This window comes from Pongo abelii, chromosome 2 (assembly GCF_028885655.2).
Source record: "Pongo abelii isolate AG06213 chromosome 2, NHGRI_mPonAbe1-v2.0_pri, whole genome shotgun sequence".
Lineage (NCBI taxonomy): Eukaryota > Metazoa > Chordata > Mammalia > Primates > Hominidae > Pongo > Pongo abelii.
In genome coordinates, this window is record NC_085928.1 from 56603401 (window position 1) to 56616758 (window position 13358).

Consider the following 13358-nt stretch of genomic DNA (forward strand, 5'->3'; position numbering starts at 1 on the left):
TTTCCAGTGTTTTTTGTTCCAAAGGACTTTTAATTTAAAGAAAGGAAACTAAATATTCCCAATTACAGCGTCAGAAATTCTATGTTGCACTTTTCTCTCTCATATTTCAATTTACCTCTCCTCATATTATAAAGCTAGAATTAGCCTGGAGAAATTTTCTATGCAGAAAAATGATAGAAACCAAAAGGTTGAAAAATATCTTTGAATTCTTCTGGCAGAATATTCCTGCTATTTGAAGCCTACATTATCAGTACACCATTGCTACCAAGTAGGTATCCAGCATCTATTTATTTCAGGGACAGGAAACTTACTAGCTATGAGAAAACAAACAAACAAAAAAACAGAACAAAACCCTCTCTTCAGCCAGCTATATCATTATAAAATTCTCCATTATTCAAAATGAGTTATTTTAGTCTGTATCCATAGGTCTTATTTTTGTCCTTTGTGGATATATAGAGCAACCTAGTTATTTCTCTTAATTGTTTATAGCAGAAATAAAATATGTGTGTCTATGTGTCTCATAACACAAACTAATACCAATATATACACATGGTTTCCTATTTAGTCTTAATAAAAAGTTCCAGGCCAAATTTCAACTAATCTTTTCATGCCCCAGCTAATTGGACGGGCAGATTTGTTACGGTAATTTTTGGCTAACAGACTGTAATAGCAATTCCCTTTTCATCAAGAAAAAAATAGAGCACTCTGCTTATTCACATGCTATATCCACCAACCTAAATGAATACAAGAAATAAATAAATAAAAATTTTGAAAGACAGAACTGAGACAGAGAACAGTAAGTAGGGAGAATTCATGAATTCATTTATGCCTTTGGCTGAAATACATCCCTCAAATCAGTTTGAAGCTGTTTGCACGGTAGGGTGTTTCACCTACTAATGATTTCACAGCTGGCACGCGCATGGCATCAATGTTTATTGGCATCCTCAATGTCAGTTATTTTTAAAAAGCTTTCTTCCAGGACTCTGAATAAATTATCTATCAAGTGCAGCAGTGCATGGCAACATCCAAGACACAATTTGCAGTCCTGCGCCGGCTCTCATTATTTGGTGGAAATGAAATCCCAAGTCATTAAACTTTTTAAAAAATGAAGGCAACTTGTATTAAAAATACAAGCAATTGAAAGATTTCCTAGGTCATTCTTTCAGTCCTTAATATGCATAGTAATGAGCCTGGAAACAGGTTCAATCCCTCAGCAATTGTTTATTTTCCTTTGAAAGACAAAAGTTGTTTTCTGTCAAACACATCACAGAAAAAGTTCAAGCAGGCTAGTTTCATTCTGTTCTTCTGGGAATACTCCTGGAAAATTGGCCAGGAAAAAAGACTGCCCAAGCAATGATGATAAGAAATAACATACTCTGAAATTTACAAAGTTATATGTTATAACTCAACAAACTATATAGGCCGTCTGCTGAATAACTCCGTGATTCATAATTCTATGTCTGAAGGTTTTTTTTTCCTTCCTCACATATTGTAAGCTTTAAAAAATATTAAGGAGATGGAAAGAGCTTTACTTTGATCTGGTTATATAGGCCTTATCAATTTCAGGCAAAATGGCAATACTTTCTTGACAATGAGTTTCTACATATCTGTAGTCTCTCCTGCTGTGTTTACTATGAATTTTGATGATGCTTTATGTAAGCCTCAGAGCTATTTGATGTTGTCATACCTTTAATCCATGACCTGAGATTCATAGTCCATCAAACAACATTTAGTCACAAACCAATATGAAGGCAATGTTATCTAGCACAGCTTGTTTTGCTGTTGGTTTATCAATGCAACAAATAATGATACAGCGTAACATCTTTATAATGTGAATGTTGAGGAAAGCCTTAAAACACTTACTTATAAGTTAACCAAGCATACCTGTGATTCCACTCTGCATTAGAGTGGAATCTGTGGAGTTAAAAAAAAAAAAAGTGTTCTATTGGCATTATCCGGCAAAGTTTAAATGCAGTTAAACATTTGATTAATGTGGTTATAACGTGGTTATTCTCCACTGTAGTTAAGTTCCATGAGTACAGACACTTTTTTCTTCTTCAGTATATTTGCATAATTTAACATGTTCCTGGCACAGTAGATACATAGCCAGCATTTGTTCAGTGAATGAATATATAACTGAAGGTGACTGGGATATTTGGATTCCTCAGTCTGCCTGCATTCAGTTGACTCTACTAGAGCAGGGGTTGCGTTTAAAATGTGCCTCACAAATAATCACCATATTTTTTGGTGTTCCAAGTATTGTGATGACAAATTTAATAGAAAAATACTACCACAGAAAGAAATTTAGAGTTAATCCAGGATAAGCTGCTAACCAATACCAGAATACTCTTGATTGTGGAAGGCAGCTTCTAAGATGATGCTAGCCTCCTGATCTTGATGCCCTTTGTAATATCATTCCCTCTAACATGCAAGGGACCTAGTACTAGCTTCTAATTTGGCAAATGTGAAAGAATGTCAGTTCTGAGATTAGGCTACAGAAAGTCTCTCTCTCTCTGTCTCTGTAATCAACTGTAGGTGTGATTTCACTGTGCATTACAAATATGTTTTAGACATAATTTAACCTGTGGTATATCTGAACCTGTGGAATAAAAAAAAAAAAAGGCAAGGACTGTTCTCACTGTCAGAGTCCCCTGTCACATTCTCTCTGTGTCCCATTTCTCAGACTGGGAAAAACAAATTGCCATGTGTGAATAGCCCTATGGAGAGCTTCACGTAGCCCTGTGAAGAGGTCCAGGAGCCCTTGAAGAACTGAAGTCTGACAACAATCACGTGAGTGAGCTTGGAAGTGGATCATTCAATGCCAACTCAGTGCTAAGACAACTAACCATCTGTCTGAAAGCTTGGTTACAAATGACAGACTGAGAGTCAGAGTGACCCAAGCTGCCTTAAGATTTCTGACCCACAGCAACCCAGACATAATAAATGTTCGTTGTTCTCAGACACTAAATTTTGAGGTGACTTGTTACATGGACTGCTAATATGCTGAAAGTGTGATTCTTGCTCTCAGTGTATATATAAATCATTGCCTGTCATTTAACATGTGTATCAGTGAGGAATTCATGGATGTAGGAGAGCCCCGATGAAATAAATATCTTCTTAATTTCTTAATTTTAAGTTGAAGTATGCCATCTTACGATATCTATCTATCAATTATCAATAAATAAGACAAATCATTCTTATTACATTACATTTTAATAAGGGAGACAGGCAGTAAGCACATTTAAAAATAAACAAAGTAATTGCCTATTTTATTATATACTGGTAGGGAACGGACAAAGTAAGAGGCTGGGTGTAGGCTAGGCCTGAGGCTCATGCCTGTAATCTCAGCACTCTGGGAGGCTGAGTGTGACTTGAGCACCCTGGGAGGTGTGAGGATGACTTGAGCTCAGGAGGTTAAGGCTGCAGTGAGCTACATACCACTGCCTTCCAGCCTGGGCAACAGGATGAGACCCTCTCTCAAAACTAATCAAATACAAATAAATAAATTTTTTTTAAGTGCAGGATGAAATTGGAGAAGGTCTCATTAGATGGTGTAGCAAGGAAGGCATCTCTTAGAAGATGATATTTGAACTGGGTTTAAAGAATAAGAATCAGCCAGTCATATGAAGAGCTGCGGGGGAAGATCAATTGAGACAAACAGAACAATAAGGATGACATCCTGGAGGTGAGAAAAAGCTTGTTAATTTTTGAGGAATACAAATAAAGACAATTAGGTTGAAGCATAATGAGAAATGGAGGAAATGGTTAGTTAGTGACAAAGTAAGAAAAGCTGGCAGGGGCCAGGTGTTGCAGGGCTTTGATAGCCAAGGAAAGGGGCTCCCTTTTTCTTCTCTTTTAACACAATTGAAGCCATTAAAGGTTCTAACCAAGAGGATATCATGACTTACTCACACTCTCAAACTTGGGCCTGCACAGGCCTTGTTAAGACTGTGCCTTAGGTATGTATTTGACTCTCTCAAGTATATCAAGGCCTAGGAGTTAAGGCTAACATGTTATTTCATAGAAATTACTAAATTATTTATTCTCTCCTCTTGCTGGTAGGGGAACTTTTGGCTCTCTTTCTTCAAATAATTTTCAAAGTATCCCTCTTATATTCAGAAAGAATGGTAATCTCTTCTCTAGAATCTCTTCAAGTTGACCCTTGAAAAATCCATGACAATTTCCTAAGTTTAGATCCTGGGCTGAGAACGTACTACTGAGGAAATCATTATAATATCAATAACATAAAATGAGGTATATGTAACAGACTGAATGCCTACAATATGTGAGAAGTTCTAATCATGGCATCAGAAAATATCAGTCAACAGCAGTGCAGTGTAGAAGGTGTCCTACATTTATACTATTTCTTGAATATCTCACACCATCTTCTTAGTCTTTGATCAAACATGAGAAAAATACATTAAGGTCACTGTCTCTGGGTATATAAGTTAACTATTGCTGTGTAACAACAACAACAAACATATATAAAATCTCAGTGGCATAAACAATTACACAGATTGGCTGGAGAAGCTCTGCTTCTGGCTGTGGTTCAATTCACCTTTGTTTCATGCTGTCAGTCAGCTTCATGTATTTTCTTCTGGGCCTAAACTTAAGGAATAAAAGCTACTTTAGGCATCTACTCATTGCAGAAGTTGGGAACAACAAGCAAGTAAGTAAAACAAATATGTAATACCTGGGCTCATAACTGGTATATGCTGTCTCTTCTGCCCACATACCATTGGCCAAACCAAAGCACAAAACAAAACTCACTATCAGTGAGGGTGAGCACTACACTTTGCCTATGAAGAACTACATAGGGAGAAGAGTGATTATTTTTTGAACACTAATATAAGCTACCACACAGTAGGTAACCTATTCCTATCCCTACAACAGAAATACATGGTCATTTTATAAGAACTCTTGGGCTGGACTGAGGTAACATTTCTGACTAAAGCTAAGTTGTAATATGAAGGGTTTCTGGGCCCCATAGGTGTTCTCTTTAGTTGGCCACCTTTCTTTAAGTCTTGGCTGTATAGTTCTCTCTGTCCAGCTAATAGGTATAGCCATCCAAATAGGCCACTTCCTATGCCTAGTATAGTCTCCATTCTGAAGCCTGTATAGTGTTGATGGCATAGTTTACACATCGATTGTTGACCTAGGTACATCACCTCTAACAATTCTAAACTTAAACAAAATGATCGGCTGGGCACGGTGACTCACACTTGTAATCCCAGCATTTGGGAGGCCGAGGCCGGTGGGTCACCTGATGTCAGGAGTTCGAGACTAGCCTGGCCAACATTGTAAACCCCACCTCTACTAAAAATAAAAAAAAATAGCTGAGTGTGGTGGCAGGTGCCTGTAATCCCAGCTACTTGGGAGGCTGAGGCAGGAGAATTGCTTAAATCCAGGAGGCAGAGGTTGCAGTGAGCCGAGATCACGTCATTGCACTCCAGCCCGGGCAACAAGAGCAAAACTCTGTGACACACATACACACACACACACACACACACACACAATTCATGTGATTTAATAATTAGACTTTTTCATAGAAACAAAAAGTGATGTCATCTGGTTTCTAGCAAAACAGGAGGCTGCGCATGTGCCATGAGGAGATTGTGAAAGTGTCTTGGGATCACAGTGTCTCAAGATAGCAGGAAAGGATCCTCTGCTCTTGGGTTAACTCACTACTACATCTCCCTCCAGAAATGTGTGTTTGAGGTTTTGGTGTTGCTCCTGTGAAAATTGTTTTTGCCAGAAGTGAGACAGTGATAATGGTGTATGTACTAATTCTTAAATAGCAAACGTCTAAAGTATAGATGTCACCCTGACATAAATTAGGCATGCCACATTCTATACATTCACGACTTCAAATTTTTCTGAGACTTTCCTCTACTTGTCAGAGAAATAACATCTGGGGAATTTTAAAATCCAGTCAGAAATGTTTGCCCTTGACATCAAACTTTAGGTCAACCATGAAACTTCTATTTTAAAATCATTATCTAGTAAAAAAGATTATGAAATCTTTTCCATAAAAATATATTTTCACATGTAGATAAACTTCTTGTTTGTAAAAAATTAAATTCCAGTTGGTACATTTATTAAAAAGCATGTATTCTATAAGGTTTTAGTAAGCCACTATCATATACTATTAAATGGTCATATATAAAACATATAAATATGAGACAATGCTTTTCAAACTTCTGTGTTAATATTATTTGTCTAAAATTTTTTATGGTATGAGATAACTAAATTACATTGAAAATTTACATATGTGTTTCTGAATATTGTTTCAAAAACAATTTTTAAAAATATTTAATATATGGAAAATAATCTACCCATAATGTTCATAGAAATGTTCATGGTAAGACTTTATAATATAGCATAATTTTATTTCTCTATCAGTTTCTTTACATAATTTACCTTCAACATGCTTACATAAAGTCAATTTTTCAAGTATTTTACAATTTCTATGGTCAATAATTTAGTTTTCGAAATTGTAAAAGTGAATTACAAGGGAAATTGGTATACAATCATGTATTTGAAATGGCATCATTGTCTGGGGTAAACACCCAGGGCATTCGTTGGCTCATGCCAAGAAGATTAAGGATAAGAAGATTAGGGAGGTTTAATAGGTAAAAGAAAGAGAAAGGAGAAGAGCTCTCTCTCTTACAGGAGAGAGGGTGTTCCCAAAAGGGAAATCTGTCCCAGAATAGGAGTGCACCAGATTTTACAGGTAGGCTTGAGGAGGCAGTGTCTGATTTACATAGGGCCCATGGATTGGTTGGAACAGGTGTAATGTTTACATAATATCCTAGAATTTCTTCTACATTCCTGTCTGTTCTCTTTAATTTATTTACTGCATTATCTTTTTCCACTGTTACATCCACTCAATAGGAGAACTCCCATAGAATGAATTCTCAGTTTTCTTTTATTTTTTGTGCATGAGAAATATAAACTAATACTCCAACCCACCTATTTCTGTGAATTACTTTCATTACTATATGCCCAGCCTTCCATTTTTCCATTACTTCTGCATTTCTCATTGAAATTTCTGTTATAAGTATACTGAAAAGTTGTTCTAGCTCTCTCACTCATTTCTCTCTCCCTCTCTCTAACACACACACACACACACAGACACACACACACACACACACACACACCATTGCCATCACCAAATTTCTGTCTAATAGCCCCACTTTGTTATTAGACTTAAAATCTTCTGATCACTTTCACTGTCTCTATTGTTCATCACATCTCTCAACTGCTCGTTTCTGAAAGTTCACAGAATATTTTTCCTTTCCATCCCTATGATTACTACGTTAATTTAGAAATCCAGTAATTTGCCATTCAGGTTATTACAATATATTGACAAATATCTGCCTTTCTGTAGCCTCTCTTGCCTCTGGGATATCTTAACATACTAGTCTTTCACAAAGCATATCTGTGAACATGTTACTTTCTTGCTTAACAGCCTTCCTTTGTTCTCTATGGACTGTGGAATAAAAGTCAAACTCCCTAGGACAGCTTTGAAAATTTCCCCCCATTTAATCCTAATTTATCTAGCCAACAACTTTCCATTTTTAATTTTCTATCTTTGCTCTATGGGCGATGTAAACTATGTCTGATTTTACCTCCACTGTATCAAAATTTACTGTTTTGCTCATTCAAGCCTATCTGCCACAATTCTTCATTAATTTCCATGTGTCCAATTCTTCATATGTTAATGCCCAGCTAACATGGCACTTCTTTTACTTATGCACTCCATGGAGCTTCTCTGCAATTTATTGTAATACATTTATTAAGTAATGCATTGCTTATTATCTCTCATTAGGTCATATACTATTTTAGGCTTTCATCTTGGTGAATATCTGATATATTAAAATATAGTTTTTCAATGAGTTAATTAACAAAATTTTTAAACTTAAAGTTCAAAATGAACTTTTCAAAATTGAAATAAAATAATATTCTGGAAGGATGTTTGCTAAAATAAAAAACTATCAATATGTTATGATATTATCCTGCTCTTATAACTTTTAAAATGTATTGTTATTCTAAGTAAGATTATAATTTTACTTCCTTGTCAATTTTTTGTCCAAATACAAACAGGGACTATGTGAAATTGTCCATCAGAGAAAATAAGCTCCTCCATGTTCTCATAATTTCAAGGAATCTGTCTTCCTGAGAAGACGTGATTGCTTCTTACAAACATTTTTGGTAACAGTATGATATAATCTAATCTTCATTTTTAAAAAGTATTCTTGGGATATAATTCATAAAACATACAATTCAATTAATTAGAATTAATGGTGTTTAGCATATTCACACGTATGGGCATCCATCACAATGGTCAATTTTAGAAAATTTTCATCATTTGAAGAATAAATGCTATACCATTTGGCTATTAGGCCACATCCCCCTGCTGTCCTGCCACAAGCAACCACTAACGTACTTCCTTCTTTATAGATTTGCATACTCAAGACGTTTTATAGAAATGCAGTACTGTGGGGGAGGAGCCAAGATGGCCGAATAGGAACAGCTCCGGTCTACAGCTCCCAGCGCCAGCGACGCAGAAGACGGGTGATTTCTGCATTTCCATCTGAGGTACCGTGTTCATCTCACTAGGGAGTGCCAGACAGTGGGCGCAGGTCAGTGGGTGAGCGCACCGTGCGCCAGCCGAAGCAGGGGCGAGGCATTGCCTCACTCGGGAAGCGCAAGGGGTCAGGGAGTTCCCCTTCCAGAGGTGACAGACAGCACCTGGAAAATCGGGCCACTCCCACCCGAATACTGTGCTTTTCCGACGGGCTTAGGAAATGGTGCCCCAGGAGAGTATAGCCCGCACCTGGCTCAGAGGGTCCTACGCCCACGGAGTCTCGCTGATTGCTAGCACAGCAGTCTGAGATCAAGCAGCAAGTCGGCAGCGAGGCTGGGGGAGGGGCGCCCGCCATTGCCCAGGCTCGCTTAGGTAAACAAAGCAGCCTGGAAGCTTGAACTGGGTGGAGCCCACCACAGCTCAAGGAGGCCTGCCTGCCTGCCTCTGTAGGCTCCACCTCTGGGGGCAGGGCACAGACAAACAAAAAGACAGCAGTAACCTCTGCAGACTTAAATGTCCCTGTCTGACAGCTGTGAGGAGAGCAGTGGTTCTCCCAGCACGCAGCTGGAGATCTGAGAACGGGCTGACTGCCTCCTCAAGTGGGTCCCTGACCCCTGACCCCCGAGCAGCCTAACTGGGAGGCACCCCCCAGCAGGGGCAGGCTGACACCTCACACGGCCGGCCAGGTACTCCAACAGACCTGCAGCTGAGGGTTCTGTCTGTTAGAAGGAAAACTAACAGAAAGGACATCCACACCAAAAACCCATCTGTACATCACCATCATCAAAGACCAAAAGTAGATAAAACCACAAAGATGGGGAAAAAACAGAGCAGAAAAACTGGAAACTCTAAAAACCAGAGTACCTCTCCTCCTCCAAAGGAACGCAGTTCCTCACCAGCAACGGAACAAAGCTGGACGGAGAATGACTTTGACGAGCTGAGAGAAGAAGGCTTCAGACGATCAAATTACTCCGAGCTACGGGAGGATATTCAATCCAAAGGCAAAGAAGTTGAAAACTTTGAAAAAAATTTAGAAGAATGTATAACTAGAATAACCAATACAGAGAAGTGCTTAAAGGAGCTGATGGAGCTGAAAACCAAGGCTCGAGAACTACGTGAAGAATGCAGAAGCCTCAGGAGCCGATGCGATCAAATGGAAGAAAGGGTATCAGCCCTGGAAGATGAAATGAATGAAATGAAGCGAGAAGGGAAGTTTAGAGAAAAAAGAATAAAAAGAAACGAGCAAAGCCTCCAAGAAATGTGGGACTATGTGAAAAGACCAAATCTACGTCTGATTGGTGTACCTGAAAGTGACGGGGAGAATGGAAACAAGTTGGAAAACACTCTGCAGGATATTATCCAGGAGAACTTCCCCAATCTAGCAAGGCAGGCCAACATTCAGATTCAGGAAATACAGAGAACGCCACAAAGATACTCTTCGAGAAGAGCAACTCCAAGACACATAATTGTCAGATTCACCAAAGTTGAAATGAAGGAAAAAATGTTAAGGGCAGCCAGAGAGAAAGGACGGGTTACCATCAAAGGGAAGCCCATCAGACTAACAGCGGATCTCTCGGCAGAAACCCTACAAGCCAGAAGAGAGTGGGGGCCAATATTCAACATTCTTAAAGAAAAGAATTTTCAACCTAGAATTTCATATCCTGCCAAACTAAGCTTCATAAGTGAAGGAGAAATAAAATACTTTACAGACAAGCAAATGCTGAGAGATTTTGTCACCACCAGGCCTGCCCTAAAAGAGCTCTTGAAGGAAGCGCTAAACATGGAAAGGCACAACCGGTACCAGCCACTGCAAAATCATACCGAAATGTAAAGACCATTGAGACTAGGAAGAGACTGCATCAACTAACGAGCAAAACATCAAGCTAACATCATAATGACAGGATCAAATTCACACATAACAATATTAACTTTAAATGTAAATGGACTAAATGGTCCAATTAAAAGACACAGACTGGCAAATTGGATAAAGACTCAAGACCCATCAGTGTGCTGTATTCAGGAAACCCATCTCACGTGCAGAGACACACATAGGCTCAAAATAAAAGGATGGCGGAAGATCTACCAAGCAAATGGAAAACAAAAAAAGGCAGGGGTTGCAATCCTAGTCTCTGATAAAACAGACTTTAAACCAACAAAGATCAAAAGAGACAAAGAAGGCCATTACATAATGGTAAAGGGATTAATTCAACAAGAAGAGCTAACTATCCTAAATATATATGCACCCAATACAGGAGCACCCAGATTCATAAAGCAAGTCCTGAGTGACCTACAAAGAGACTTAGACTCCCACACATTAATAATGGGAGACTTTAACACCCCACTGTCAACATTAGACAGATCAACGAGACAGAAAGTCAACAAGGATACCCAGGAATTAAACTCAGCTCTGCACCAAGCAGACCTAATAGACATCTACAGAACTCTCCACCCCAAATCAACAGAATATACATTTTTTTCAGCACCACACCACACCTATTCCAAAATTGACCATATCCTTGGAAGTAAAGCTCTCCTCAATAAATGTAAAAGAACAGAAATTGTAACAAACTGTCTCTCAGATCACAGTGCAATCAAGCTAGAACTCAGGATTAAGAATCTCACTCAAAACCGCTCAACTACGTGGAAACTGAACAACCTGCTCCTGAATGACTACTGGGTACATAACGAAATGAAGGCAGAAATAAAGATGTTCTTTGAAACCAACGAGAACCAAGACACAACATACCAGAATCTCTGGGATGCATTCAAAGCAGTGTGTAGAGGGAAATTTATAGCACTAAATGCCCACAAGAGAAAGCAGGAAAGATCCAAAATTGACACCCTAACATCACAATTAAAAGAACTAGAAAAGCAAGAGCAAACACATTCAAAAGCTAGCAGAAGGCAAGAAATAACTAAAATCAGAGCAGAACTGAAGGAAATAGAGACACAAAAAACCCTTCAAAAAATAAATGCATCCAGGAGCTGGTTTTTTGAAAGGATCAACAAAATTGATAGACCGCTAGCAAGATTAATAAAGAAAAAAAGAGAGAAGAATCAAATAGATGCAATAAAAAATGATAAAGGGGATATCACCACCGATCCCACAGAAATACAAACTACCATCAGAGAATATTACAAACACCTCTATGCAAATAAACTAGAAAATCTAGAAGAAATGGATAAATTCCTCAACACATACACCCTCCCAAGACTAAACCAAGAAGAAGTTCAATCTCTGAATAGACCAATAACAGGAGCTGAAATTATGGCAATAATCAATAGCTTACCAACCAAAAAAAGTCCAGGACCAGATGGGTTCACAGCCGAATTCTACCAGAGGTACAAGGAGGAGCTGGTACCATTCCTTCTGAAACTATTCCAATCAATAGAAAAAGAGGGAATCCTCCCTAACTCATTTTATGAGGCCAGCATCATCCTGATACCAAAGCCTGGCAGAGACACAACAAAAAAAGAGAATTTTAGACCAATATCCTTGATGAACATTGATGCAAAAATCCTCAATAAAATACTGGCAAACAGAATCCAGCAGCACATCAAAAAGCTTGTCCACCATGATCAAGTGGGCTTCATCCCTGGGATGCAAGGCTGGTTCAATATACGCAAATCAATAAATGTAATCCAGCATATAAACAGAACCAAAGACAAAAACCACATGATTATCTCAATAGATGCAGAAAAGGCCTTTGACAAAATTCAACAACCCTTCATGCTAAAAACTCTCAATAAATTAGGAATTGATGGGACGTATCTCAAAATAATAAGAGCTATTTATGACAAACCCACAGCCAATATCATACTGAATGGGCAAAAACTGAAAGCATTCCCTTTGAAAACTGGCACAAGACAGGGATGCCCTCTCTCGCCACTTCTATTCAACATAGTGTTGGAAGTTCTGGCCAGGGCAATTAGGCAGGAGAAGGAAATCAAGGGTATTCAATTAGGAAAAGAGGAAGTCAAATTGTCCCTGTTTGCAGATGACATGATAGTATATCTAGAAAACCCCATTGTCTCAGCCCAAAATCTCCTTAAGCTGATAAGCAACTTCAGCAAAGTCTCAGGATACAAAATCAATGTGCAAAAATCACAAGCATTCTTATACATCAATAACAGACAAACAGAGAGCCAAATCATGAGTGAACTCCCATTCACAATTGCTTCAAAGAGAATAAAATACCTAGGAATCCAACTTACAAGGGATGTGAAAGACCTCTTCAAGGAGAACTACAAACCACTGCTCAAGGAAATAAAAGAGGATACAAACAAATGGAAGAACATTCCATGCTCATGGGTAGGAAGAATCAATATCATGAAAATGGCCATCCTTCCCAAGGTAATTTACAGATTCAATGCCATCCCCATCAAGCTACCAATGACTTTCTTCACAGAATTGGAAAAAACTACTTTAAAGTTCATATGGAACCAAAAAAGAGCCCGCATCGCCAAGTCAATCCTAAGCCAAAAGAACAAAGCTGGAGGCATCACGCTACCTGACTTCAAACTATACTACAAGGCTACAGTAACCAAAACAGCATGGTACTGGTACCAAAACAGAGATATAGATCAATGGAACAGAACAGAGCCGTCAGAAATAATGCCACATATCTACAACCATCTGATCTTTGACAAACCTGAGAAAAACAAGAAATGGGGAAAGGATTCCCTATTTAATAAATGGTGCTGGGAAAACTGGCTAGCCATATGTAGAAAGCTGAAACTGGATCCTTTCCTTACACCTTATACAAAA